We start from the raw sequence: 13,801 nt of genomic DNA, 5'->3' as shown, positions 1-13,801 counted from the left end.
AAGGCAGCGGCTTAACCCACTGAGCCACCCAGGCGCCCTCTCCATGCATCTGTTAAATTGCAATAAGGGATGTGAGGAAGTGGAGACACTGAGCACAAATACTGAATGCTTCTCCATGAGCAGGAGCACTGAATTTGGCCAGCAGCTGAAGCAAGACATACGGAAACTTTCAGGAGCCTGGTGCTCAAGGACAGGAAGAAGGATGGGTGGAGAGGTGTGGAAGACACATAACAGAAGAGCTGCAAGACACAATGTGAAAACAAGGATTTAAGGCTGGTAGAAAACCAGAGCCAGAAGTGAGGATGACAAAGCACCCAGGAATTAGCAAACCTCTTGAGAAACACATCAGGCATTTAGTAGGGTGTGGAATGATGGCTTGAGCAGATCTTAACCAGATCTTAAAGGATACGGTGACCCCTTTCATCTCTGGGTTTATTCACTTCTCAGAGGCGGAAGTTTTAAAGCTATTTTTAATGAAAGTTTTGTCTATCCAGTGTTTTTTACCATAACTTTCCCTTTTACCGTTTTTCTTTTATTCTTTTATATATATACCTATGTTCTAGCCAAATTGGCCTATAGGAAGTCCTCAACAAGTATTTATTGAATTAATAAGTTGAATTTACTATCTCTTTGGCCTGGTGGAGCTCCCATTTTCTGCACTTAACGTGTTCTGAGATCTGCACTTTTATTTATTTGTTTTTGTACTGTTTTCCTCCCAAAATACCCTCTTCCCCACCTCCCTTTTATGCTTCTGGAAATATTCCTCTTTCCTGATCCAGCTAACATGCAACTTTGCAAAGTCCTCTTGATCTTCTCACTCAAATAGGATATCCCACTGCCTCCCCCTTTACAGTCTATGGAATTTTCTTTATCTGGCTGATGTCTCTTCACATTCTGTGTCCAGGGTGATGGCTATTTGTGGACGTATGCTCCCCACTAGACTGTGAGCACATGGAGGGCGGTCGCCATATTTGACGCACCTTGTTCACATTGAACCGCTGGGGCGCAGACGCTGCCTACTCTTGTGAATAGAGGGTCGTCAACAAATCAGAGTGAGCTTTTCATTTGACTTCCCTCCCCAAGAGTGAGGCCTCATTAGCAACCTGACAGAAACCGGCTGGCGTCCTGTTGCACTAGGGGCTGACTTCTTTCACTGTGCAAACAGACTTCTTTTCATCACTTCACTTTCATGATTAAAGACTTTTCAACCTCAACCACCTTCCTCATAGCTAGAAACACGCATACCTGCAAAGGCACACAGGGCAATGTACATGGGCATACACGTGTTTATCTGCACACCAATGTGCACACACACATACACTCTCTCTGTACATCCTAAAACACAATCCTGGTCAATATTATGAATCACGGTGCCTGGGTGGCTCAGTCGTTAAGCATCTGCCTTTGCTCAGGACACGATCCCGGAGTCCTGGGATGGAGCTCGGCATCCAGCTCCCTACTCAGTGGGGAGTCTGCTTTTCCCTCTCCCACTCCCCCTGCTTGTGTCCCTCTCTCTGTCTCTCTCTGTCAAATAAATAAATAAAAATTTTAAAATATATATATTATGAAGCAGATTTTTTTTAAAAAATCAGATTCATTGAGGCGCCTGGGTGGCTCGGTCGTTAAGCATCTGCCTTCAGCTCAGGTCATGATCCTGAAGTCCTGGGTTTGAGCCCCACGTCGGGCTCCCTGATCTGCCGGAAGCTTGCTTCTCCCTCTCGCACTCCCCCTGCCTGTGTTCCCTCTCTTGCTGTGTCTTTCTCTGTCAAATAAATAAATAAATAAAATCTTTTTAAAAAATCAGATTCATTGTGATATAATTTATATATAGTAAAATTTATTATTTTAGGTGACTATGTCTCTAATTTTTGATGCACACTATATGAGTTGGTTCTTCAGAGAAGCAAAACCAGTAGGAGATCATATTTAGATAGATGGAGAGAGAGAGAGAAGTGGATGATAAATAAATTTATTTCAAGAAATTGTCTCAAAGAATTGTTGGGGCTGACGAGTCCAAGTCCACAGTAAAAGGCTGGCAGCTTGGAAACCTTGTCAGGAATTAATGTTGCAGTCTTGAGGCAGAATTTCTTCTTCCTCCATAAATCCGTTCAGCTGATTAGATGAGGCCCATCCACACTATCAGGGATAATCTCCTCTACTTTTTCTTTTTTTTTTTAAAGATCTTATTTATTTATTTGGCACACACACAGCACAAGCAGGGGGAGTGGCAGGCAAAGCAAGAGGGAGAAGTAGGCTCCCTGCGGGGTTGATCCTAGGGTCCTGGGGATTATGACCCGAGGCAAAGGCAGACACTTAACTGACTGAGCCACCCAGGTGCCCCTCATCTCCTCTACTAAGAGTCAAATGATTGTAGGTGTTAACCATATCTACAAAATACCTTCACAATAACACCTAGGTTAATGTTGGACTGAATATCTGGGTACTATACCCTAGCCACGCTGACACGTAAAACGTGCCATAGGAGACACACAGCTGTGTAACCACTACCACAGTGAAGACACAGAACCATTCAATCATCCCAGAGAATTCCTTCATGCCTCTCTGTAATCAATATCCCCCGACTCCCAGCCCCATCCCCAGCCCTGTCCTGTCAACTCTTGATCTGTTTTTTTGTCCTTTCACTTTTGTCTTTTCCAGACTACCATATAAATGCAACCACTTAATACCTGATCTATTGAAACTTGCTTCTTTTGCTTTAGTATGAGGTTTATCCATGTTGTTGCCTGTAGTAGCTTGTTTCTTTTTATTGCTGAGGATATTGCCTTGTACCATGATTCTAAATAAGCTTAGTTAATGGGAGAGGTATTATCTCCTACAATTTTTTAAATCACACATTACTGAAATTTGAAATTTTATAGGCATGCACATTAAGTTTAAAAGACTAGGAAACCCTCCCAGACATCACTCAGTGAGAAGTCAGTTATGAAGTTCTCTCCCCCAGTGCCTGCACAGGTATTTGGCCTTGAAAAAAAAAATGATTTCGTTGGCCACACAGAGTCAAAGCCAAAATGGATTTTAAAGGCATCGTTTATCATAATCTTTTTATTGGCCATATGGCACAGCAAACCATTTCAGGACAGACTCAGTTGACTCTGATTTTCATAATGGCTAATGGCTAAGCCACAAAATCACATCAGGGAATGGATGGATTCCCGAACTAGTCATGAAGATGCTAAAAGGTGTAACAGTGATGGTCATGACAGTCGTGACAGATGTTCAGAAATGATAGACTCATGTGTTATAGGGTAGCTGTCAATCATGCTGCATAAAGAGGAAGTGTGACTTTTATTCACTTGATCTGACATAACAGAACTTGCTAGGATCCATGCTCAAGAAACCAAGGGAAGTCTATGACCTAGTCTGGTCCAGTTGGGCCAGCTCCTCTGGACTTAATGGACCCTCAGTCTGCTATGACTAAATTCCCTCCCTCCCTGTCTATGGTGTAGAAGTGGGGCTTTTTTTTTTTTTCCTTAATGGATGGTAGGATCTGGAACAAGATCTGAATGCCCTCTAAGCTCTCAGAAGTTTCTAGATGGATGGCAAGGAGAATGTGCTGGAAAGGAAGTCAAGAGAGAAGTGATTCAGCAATGAGAGAGACATCTGTGGGACGGAGTTCTGCTGAAGGAATAAAGGAAATCAGGGGAAGCAACTGGGCCCTGATTTTGGAAACCAGAATGTAGCTGCTGCCCCTTGGCAAGTTTGGACAGAAGGACATGAGTGGCACTTCAGAGAATTGGAGGTAGGGAAGTGGAATTATGGTGCATACAGACAACTTCTTTGGAAGTTGTGCTGTGGTGTTGAGAGGAACAATGGCAAGTTCCCTGAGGGCAGAGGGAGTTGGGAAGGAGAACATGCAGTCTATCAAGTGGGGGATACTCAAGTCTAAGTATACCTGAAAAGAATGAGTCCCAGTAGAAATGGTGGCACAAGAGAGTGAAAAATGATGTCTGTAGAAGGCAGGGGGGATGGACCTGGGGCATGGGCCTTTGTTAGGAAGAGGGACATTTCCTCCACTGGGACTGAGGCAAAGGTGAAAATGGATGCACATGCTTATGGTGTCGCACTGGTAGGATGAATTAAGAAGCATGGCCATTATCTAAGAGATGAGGGGAAAAGGGAGGCTGGAAAATGTCAGGGGAGGGGAGAAAGTAGGAAGGGTTTGGTTTCTTGTTTTGTTTTGTTTTAGCAAATTCAAAGACTGGTGAAAGGTAACATATTGATCACATATTGATAGGTACAACTGAAGGCTCATGGGAGATGGGGGTCATGAATTTATGGTGAAGCCAATTATCTAAGTTGTGAGATTTGGTGCAGCTGTGTATCGTGTCATCTAATTTTTTCAGCCGTTTTGTTCAGCTGTGCTGGTGTAGACATGGGAAAGGAGGATGCCGGGTTCATGTAGGGTTGGTGTTTTATTAGGTAAATAAGAAGAAAGGAGAATGAAGAGAGGATGTAAGTTTGGAAATGACGAGCCATGGAATCAAGATTGTATACTGTGGGAAATAAAGGCAAGGCAGAGTGATGGACAGTGAGGAAGGGATGGCGCTTAGTATTCTACCTGGATACCATCCGCATGCCAGGAAGCAAAGCCACAGCTGAAGATTTCAGGTTTCAGAGGTCACATTGCCATGCTAAGAGAGCAGGGAGCACTGCTATAAGAAATTTATAAGCTTTTTTACAACCTGTTATAAGCGATGATGAGCTGACTCCTTCCCTGTAGGTTAGTCACACCCTTGGAGAAGTAGAGAGCCCTGTGCTTGCATTTGGTGCCACAAGGAAAGGGAGACCTGGGGAGACTGTCCCACTGCACAGCTGTGGTGAAACCCTAAGGGTACAGACCAAGAGGGGCAGCTTCCTTGAGGAAGAGAGGAATGCCCAGGGCCTGGGAAGGAGCCTGGGTGTCAAAGCAGCTGGATAGAAAATTCCGAGTAAATCCTCCCACAGGGACTCTGACAACATATGATGGAGGTCTGATTTTGTTATTGTTAAATGTGGCTTAAGTTAGCAACTCAGTTATACTTAAATAACTCCCACCATCTCCTTAGTAGCACCTAGTGAATGGTATTCTTTTCCCCATTAGAAAGGCAGCATTTCATATTGAAGAGAATACTTATCTAGCCCAGACACATGTATCTAACCTTGATTCTTGACTCTGTCTTGACTCTGCCACTGGTTGGTATGTATTCTTAGGGAAATTATTCCACTCCTCTGAATCTCAGTTCTCTTATCTCTAAAGCAAGGGTGATAATATTGCCTTTTAATATATTCTAAGACATAGGTAATTAAGGTAAGGAAACAATTTTGAAAATTGGGAAGCTATATGCAAGTTAGTGTAGTAGGAATGAATCCTAGTCCACAAACATAGATGTGTAAGAAAATTAAATTTCATAATTTTCCTTTACATCATTGAATTTTTTAAATTTTAATTATAATTTAATTTAATTTTAATTTCAGCATAGTTAACATACAAGGTTATGTCAGTTTTGAGATATACAATATAGTGATTTAATAATTCTAGGCTGCCCTGCTGTCTGGCCCTGAGAACAGGACCCACAACCCGACCAGTCTGCCCGGCTCTGGTGAGCCCCTCAAAGAAAGTGGTTCACCAGCTCTGCCTGGGAAGGGCTCACGCGTGTGGAGGTTTCCCAGGCAGCTGCAGATCCGAAACTATTCTGTCTACAGAATGCTCAACACAACTCCCTGCTGACTGGAGTAGCCCCCCAAGGACGAACCCCCTCAGACCCCAGAAAGTCTGTTCCTTTTTGTAGTAAAATGAACCTTTGCATGGTTTTCTAAACCACTTTTCATGAACCAGTGAATATTCAAAGGAGAGTTAAATCTGAAGCCTATACAAAAGCTTATCCCTGTAACACGTGCCGTACTATATAAGCTCCTGCTTTGTCTGAATCTTCGTAAATTTCTATTTCACATACACTGGCAGCAGCATTCAATAAAACAGTGTGAAAAATTCTACAGGTTACTCAGCACATAACTGTCCTCTTAATCCTCTTCACCTGTTTTGCCCATCCCCCACTACCCACCTCCCCTCTGGTAACCATCAGTTCTTCATAGTTCAGAGTCTGTTTTTTGGTTTGTCTCCTTTTTTACTTCCTTCATTTGTTTTGCTTCTTAAATTCCACATATGAGTGAGATCATATGGTCTTTGTCTTTCTCTGACTGACTTATTTCACTGAGCGTGATATTCTATAGCTTCATTCATGTTGTTGCAAATGGCAAGACATCACTTCAATTCTGAATCTGAGCTCCACCGACTTCTGAAAGTGTTCAAAATTCAACTTCAGACATTATTGAACTGCCGTCTCCTCTTCCTTTAATAGTCGAGTCAAGTTTCTTGGGGTTTTCCATAACACCACAACATTGCTTTGTTACCACAGCCCCTACTGGTTACTATGGAGACACCATAGGATTCCGTCAGGCTCAGCATCTTCTCTGGCACACTTGGGTGGGGTCAGCCTCCCAGGATGGACTATGCAGCCGTTCTTACAGAGGCGCTCCTTCAAGGGAGAAAGCCCAGGCCTACTAGAGGGACAGGAATCTCTTTTCCTCCTCAAACTTGGGCAATCTTTCTTCTCTTTCTCTGTCTTCAAACAAACAAACAAACAAAAACAAAAAAACCTTCAATCCCTATGGTCTACTTCTGGGACACTTAACATTACTTCCTCAAAAGACTTTGGCTTTTACAGGTTCAGGAAAAACCATCACCTAGAGGTCTTTTTGCTCTCAGCTCTACCAAAATTGCTAACATAAGGAAACCCCAAGTACCTGGATAACTCTGTGAAAAGAAGTAGGAGGAGGAAGGTAGTGAAAGGACAACCAAAGCTATTTTAATAAATGATATTCTTTGGTGGTTACTTTTGTAATTGGAGTGGAATCTTTGGTGATCTTGTTGGCTGGTTTGCCTCTAAAGGGACTAGCTGATACAAGAACTTGGAAAACAATGACTTGAGGATTAAGTGAGATATATGTGAAAATTTCAATTCTGTCAAAAGAGATACTGTCTAAATACCAAGCACTGAATGAATGAAGTGCTGGCCCACTTGCTAACACAGGTACTACCCTCTCTTAATTAGGAAAAATACCCAGTAACTAGGGACCACTTGGGAGATCAATACATATTAACGGAACACACAAATTGGTAGTTATAAGCCACCTTCTTCCAAGAATGTCTGTGAAACCCTGAGGCAAATTTCCTGAGGGTCTGGTTGCCATGTTTAGCCAACTGGGGAAATGAGCATCACTTGGACTAACTGTTAGAATCAGCCCTACTCGACCAGACAGTGGTCCATTTGGCTGAGCACACAGTTCTATCCTCTCCCACGTTCCTGTGGCTGAAACAGCAACAATAAAGACCTCATTTAAAACATAGGCCTTGTGAGTACAGAACAGTGACAAATTGACTGTCACTACATGATGTGTGCAATTCATCAACATAAAGGCTCTAAGGAGATACCAGACACCAGCAGAAAAGGAATCTTCCAGAAATAACACATAAGAATGAAAATTCTTGATCATTATTCCAAAATCAAAACAGGGAATCTTCAAATATTATCTAGTTTTATTCCCTGCCTCCATACAGCTTGAACCCACTACAGCCTTACCAATGTTTACCCCAAATATCCAAACAAAGGAAATCTGTTGAGGTACCAAAGAACCTTCCCTTTGCCTTCCCTATTTATTACTATTTATTACTACTTCAAGTGTCCGAGTGAAAGATCCCAAAACTTAATGTAAGAGATAACCTCAGATGGCTAATGAGATAAAGGTCTAACAAGCTAGCATTTGGTTTGGGAGAGTTTAGTTCTATTTTGGAAGCAGATTATTCAATTTACAAAGAAAACAACAATGTAATACATTTATCTTGTAACATAACGCAGTACTCTTCCTCTTCTGCCTGCTTTAAAAAAACAAAATAACTTCTACACCCAACGTGGGACTTGATATCACAACCCCGAGATCAGAGTTGCATGCTCTACTGACTGAGCCAGCCAGGCACCCCTCTGCCTCATTTTTAAAATAGAAGATTGTATATAATAAAACTTTTAAATATAAATCCAATAGTACATCTGTCTTGTGAACTCCAACACGTTATTGAAGTAAGTTTTTAAAAGAAACTGAAGCCCAAAATGATAAAGGAAATGGTCCAAGGTCTCACAGCCAGACACAGGAAAGCCTTGATTTTTTTTTTAATTTTATTTATTTATTTGACAGACAGAGATTACAAGTAGGCAGAGAGGCAGGCAGAGAGAGAGGAGGAAGCAGACTTCCTGCTGAGCAGAGAGCCCCATGCGGGGCTCGATCCCAGGACCCTGAGATCATAACCTGAGCCGAAGGCAGCGGCTTAACCCACTGAGCCACCCAGGTGCCCCAGGAAAGCCTTGATTTAAACCTAGCTGTGATTAAACGCTTTACGGGGACTGAGCATTTTAAGAATGTTTCAAAATGCTTCTTTCTTTTTTTTTTTTTTTTTAAGATTTTATATATTTGACGAGAGAGAGAGAGATCACAAGTAGGCACAGAGGCAGGCAGAGGGTGGGGGGAAGCATAATCCCTGCCGAACAGGGTGCGCGGGACTCGATCCCAGGACTCTGAGATCATGACCTGAGCCAAAGGCAGAGGCTTGACGCACTGAGCCACTCAGGCGCCCCTCAAAATGCTTCTTGTTTCCTTTCTCTCCCCATTTGTTCTTGATTTTCATTCATTAGAGTTTGAACGCTGACACGTACTCCCGTATATTTGCAAAAAGAATGAGTCCCTTGGCTTTCCTTATTACTCCCGAACTGGTGGCAGGGGTCCTCACAGCTGTGCCAGATGTGGGACATTAAGACCTACCAGGTCTACAATTTCAGCCTAAATTTCCCAACCTTTTTCCCTCCAACTGGCACAAGTTAGTTTTTTAAAGCTCAAGACACTTCTGCTGAACTGGTGTGTTAATCCCAACTGTGAGAATAAACAAAAACAATGTGAAATGGAATAAATGGATGAAATACGGTGTTTGGATGGGAGGAAAGAAGTAGAATCAGAGCCTGCTTCTAGAAAGAGTGAGGACTCCACATATACACCTACATCTAGGACCCTCCAACTCTGGCTGACCTCATTTTGCTCAGTCCATTAACACCTCTTCCTACAGCTGAAGGACTAGTCTAGTCTAGACCCAGTGGGCACCCTCACTGGAACTATCCACCACCCCCCTAGGATCCCTTAACTTGCAAACTTCAGTGACCTGCTTTGCTAACCCTCAGATTAGCATCTTTCTCCAGTGCTGGGGGCACTCAGTAATGTGCTTTTTCTACTCAAAGCACACATTCCTCAAGTTGAGGTACCCAATGGCTCAGCAATACTTTAAATCACCTTTCATTGACTCCATGGTGTAACGATCTTGTCATGCAACTTATTGCAGCCACTCATATCCAAAGATAAACCTTGGACATTGTCCTTAATAACAATGGTACAGTCTCAGTTGCCATCATCCCACTTCTGACAGTTCTACTTCCTAAATTTCCAGCCCATTTCTTCTACTACTCCCACCTTAATCATTTCTCAACCCCTTAAAGCACTCAATCCATTAACCTGAATACATTTTCTCTGTTAACCTCCTCACATCCTTGCGTCCCTCATTATCCCACTTAGATTCCGCAGCTCATTATATCACTCTTGTGCACAATCCCAAGAGTATATTACACTCACTTGGAAAATGCCAGCCGTGGTTCAGTCTCCACCTACTCCACACCTGCTTCAATGGGCTGAATGTGGATGGAGAAAAATATGAAATCAAGATACCTCATTCCACTTTAAATGTGTGACCACAAACCTCAGGTAGGCCCCTTGTCACGTCATGTTCCCATCCTCCCAAGGATACTGGACCATTTGTACTTCCCTTCTCAAACCTCCCCCAATTTTTTCTTTCACTTCACCCTTAGAAGATAACTTTGATTTCATTCCATTGAGAAAATAGATTAATTTGAAAAAAGATTTCCATACTCCTGCCTCTGGAACTCTATGCTGCCTCCTTGCAGAAGTGGTTTAAGTCTAAGGAAATCCCCTCTTCCTGACATCATGATCTCTCTACTACACATGGGATTTGCCTCTGCAGTTATCCCTTCTGTTCTGCATCATCTAGCTCTACATTTTTTTTCTTGAGATATAATTCACATACCATAAAACACACCTCTTAAAGTTCAATTGCTTTTAGTTTACAAAATTGAGCAAACATCACTGCTGTGTAATTCTAGAATATTTTCATCATCCCCAAAGAAACCCCTTACCTTTTACCCCACTCCTCTATCTCCCAGTCCCTAGAAACCACTAATCTACTTTCTGTCTATGGGTTTTCCTACTCGGGACACTTAATATAAATAAAATCATACAATGCGTGACCTTTTGGGACTGGCTTCTTTCACTTACCATAGTGATTTCAAGGTTTGTCCATGATTGTGGTATGAATCAGTACTTCATTCCTTTTTTGGCAGGGTAATATTCCACTGCATGGATACATGTGTTTATCCATTCATCAATCGATGGACAATTTGGTTGTTTCCACTTATAGGTACTATAAATAATGCTACTGTGAATGTTCAGATATAAGTTTTGAGGCAGATATATGTTTTTAGTTATTTTGGGTATATACCCAGGAGTGGAAATGCTGGCCCTATTGGAGCTCTATAACTTTTAGGAACTGCCAAAATGTTTTCCAATGCAGCTGCACAATTTTACACTGTCATCAGCAATGTGTGAGAGTTCCATTTTCTTCACATTCTTACCAACACCTACTGCCCTTTTTTTTGACTATAACCACTCTAGTGGGTGTGAAGTGACATCTTATTGTGACTTTGATTTGAATTTTCCTAATGACTAATGATGTGGAACACATTAGGAAACAATGCCCTCTTTCTGCTTCCCTTCTCTCTGCTTGCTTCACTGGATGCTGTAACAGTCTGTCCTGAGCTAATCTGCTTCCCAGAATATTTCTTATCTCCTCCCCGTCCACCCAGCCCCAGCCCAAGGTCTCTGTCCTGTTTGCCATTTCTTTCCATCATGCCATCTCTTTAAGGAATGCCGGGAAATGTTAGGTCACATTCCAGGTAACATATTTGCATTTCCCCAGAATCCTTAGGTGACGTACTATTTTACTCTAAAGTGATGGGAACATATAATGATGCTGCAGCCGATTGCTAGGGAGTTGCTTGGGGACACACGATGCTTTCCTCAATCTGAGATTTGAAAGCCTAGTCAATTTCATCTCAGGAAGTCACTTAAATATGTAAGCCATGTTCATTTTCATTTAAAGGAGATATATTAGGTAATCTTTAATTGTAATCAAAGCATTCTCTAGCTGTTTTGCTCTTTTTAACTAAACATGAAGATAGTTCTAAAAGTCGTTTAAACCTTTCAAAGAAAAACATGATAAACTAGACGAAAGGGGCTCTCTTGCACATATTAATGTCCAAAATCTTCTGATTCCCTGCTATTAAGTACAAGTTGCATTTCAAACAGTCTTGGGTTACAAGGACGGTGACTAATGATTTATAAAGGAAGGTAATTAATTTCCTACATTCCCTAAAACCTTGCTTCGTGAGATCCTCTCTGATGTTCTCATAATGAAGACAGTAACCTCTGATTAGCATTGTTAGGAAATTGCCTACTTCTCTTCTATTTTCAGACTCCTCTCAGACTGGGGATGTGGATCCAGCAGGCTATGGAAATTTTTGAGCCGATCTGAAAAGGAAGTGTGACGTGTCATTGTTTTGCTATTAACCAGCGGTGCTGTTGGGGGCAAGTCACTTAAACTCCGTATGCCCCAGGCTTCCTTCTTTGTAAAATGAGAGGTAATACAAGATGGCTTGTGAGTTTCCTTCCACACCTTACGTTCAATGATCCAAGATTTCCCACCCAAAGGCATATGAAATGTTGTAGGATGCTCCACAGCTCACGAGGGTCTAAATAACATTTAAAAGAAAAATCAAAAGCAAACAAACTTTCCAACCTGGACACCTTCTTTTTATGACTTACTGGGACATTAAGAAAGGAGACTGATTTTCCTAATGCAACTGGCATAATGAATAAGCTCCATGTGTGGATTGGAATTAAAACACAATCTAATTTTTATCCCCCATCAGACTTTTAAATGTTATTGCCTGGTGGTAATCTTTTGCCTGTGACAGTCTTTTTCCTGCAGACTCCTGACTTTCCCTTCATTTTAGAAAATAATGCAACATTTGCTTTAAGTAACAAACACTCTCAATTCAGAATATATGAAGTTCAGCAACTTATAATCACCAAAATGCCTTGGTACAACACTTCCTTCCCTTTGCTAACCTGGACCTGCTTCTCAGAACAGGGAACGTGGCGCTGGCCACTTCCCTACCACTTGTATTACTCTCAAGCAAGGTCCTGGTGGGGAAAGCCTAGGAGAGTGTGTGTGAGGTGGTGGGGTGGCAGGGGAGGGACCGAGGGAAGGGACAGAAGGACAGAGAGAATCTTAAACAGGCTCCATGTCCAGAGCAAAGCCTGACCAGGGGCTTGATCTCAGGGCCCTGGGATCATGACCTGAGCCTAAATCAAGAGTAAATGTTTAACTGACTGTGCCACTCAAGTGCCCCAAGAAAGATGGCAATTCTCTCCAGGATTGGGAAAATTTAGGGGCCAGTCCCCACATTTGGTGAAAGCTGTCTTCTGTTTCTCCTATAAAGTACTTTGGAGGAGCTTTTTATCTTGATGAAGTCCCCCAAAGTTCATTTTCGCTTTTGTTTCCTTTGCCTTTGGAGACATGTCTTGAAAAGAAGTGCCAAACTGTGGAAAGAACCAAGATGTCCTTCAAGGGATGAATGGATAAAGAAGATGTGGTCCGTATATACAATGGAATATTATGCCTCCATCAGAAAGGGTGAATGCCCAACTTTTTATCAACATGGATGGGACTGGAGGAGATTATGCTGAATGAAGTAAGTCAAGCAGAGAAAGTCAATTATCATATGGTTTCACTTACTTGTGGAGCATAAGGAATAGCATGAAGGACATTAGGAGAAGGAAAAGAAAAGTGAACTGGGGGAAATCGGAGGGGGAGATGAACCATGAGAGACTGTGGACTCTGAAAAACAATCTGAGGGTTTTAGAGGGGACGGGGGTGGAGGGATGAGTGAGCCTGGTGGTGGGTATTAAGGAGGGCACGTATTGCATGGAGCACTGGGTGTGGTACATAAACAATGAATCTTGGAACACTGAAAAAATAAAATACTTTGGAGGACCCTTTGGAGGTTTCCTGTTGGGAACCCTTTCTCTTGCAGTTTCCTTGACTCAGGCAGAAATGAATGTAATCTGAGCTGTTCAGTGAGACTCCTCTGTCAGACCTCAGTCGCTGGAGTTAGGCTCCCCACTCCCACAACCCCTCCAGCTCTGCTCTGTTGTGTCCTTACCCCTCAGCTGGTCCTGTGGGACAGGACCTTCAATAATCCCATTCCAGCTTAAAGTCCACACCTTCTCTCTCACTGTGGGGAGACTCATATATTCCTTACCCATCAAAACCCTGGGAGACCTACCTCATCTCAACAAAGCAACTATTTGGGGCAAGATTTCTGGGGCAGGCTCAGACTCTATCCCACTCTTGGCTTTACTTTCTCAGCTGTAAAGAAGGCACTAGTTCTCTGTGTTTCCTAGTGTCAGGGGACAGATTCTCAGCACTTTCTGAGTGGACACCTTGGAGGCAACCTACCCCAAGGCGACCACCCTGCAGGCCTCTGATGGCCCAATGCTGCCCTCTGACAGC

The sequence above is a fragment of the Lontra canadensis genome, unplaced genomic scaffold (assembly GCF_010015895.1).
Source record: "Lontra canadensis isolate GAN:19392208 unplaced genomic scaffold, GSC_riverotter_1.0 scaffold2, whole genome shotgun sequence".
Taxonomy (NCBI): domain Eukaryota; kingdom Metazoa; phylum Chordata; class Mammalia; order Carnivora; family Mustelidae; genus Lontra; species Lontra canadensis.
This window is presented reverse-complemented; position numbering follows the sequence as displayed.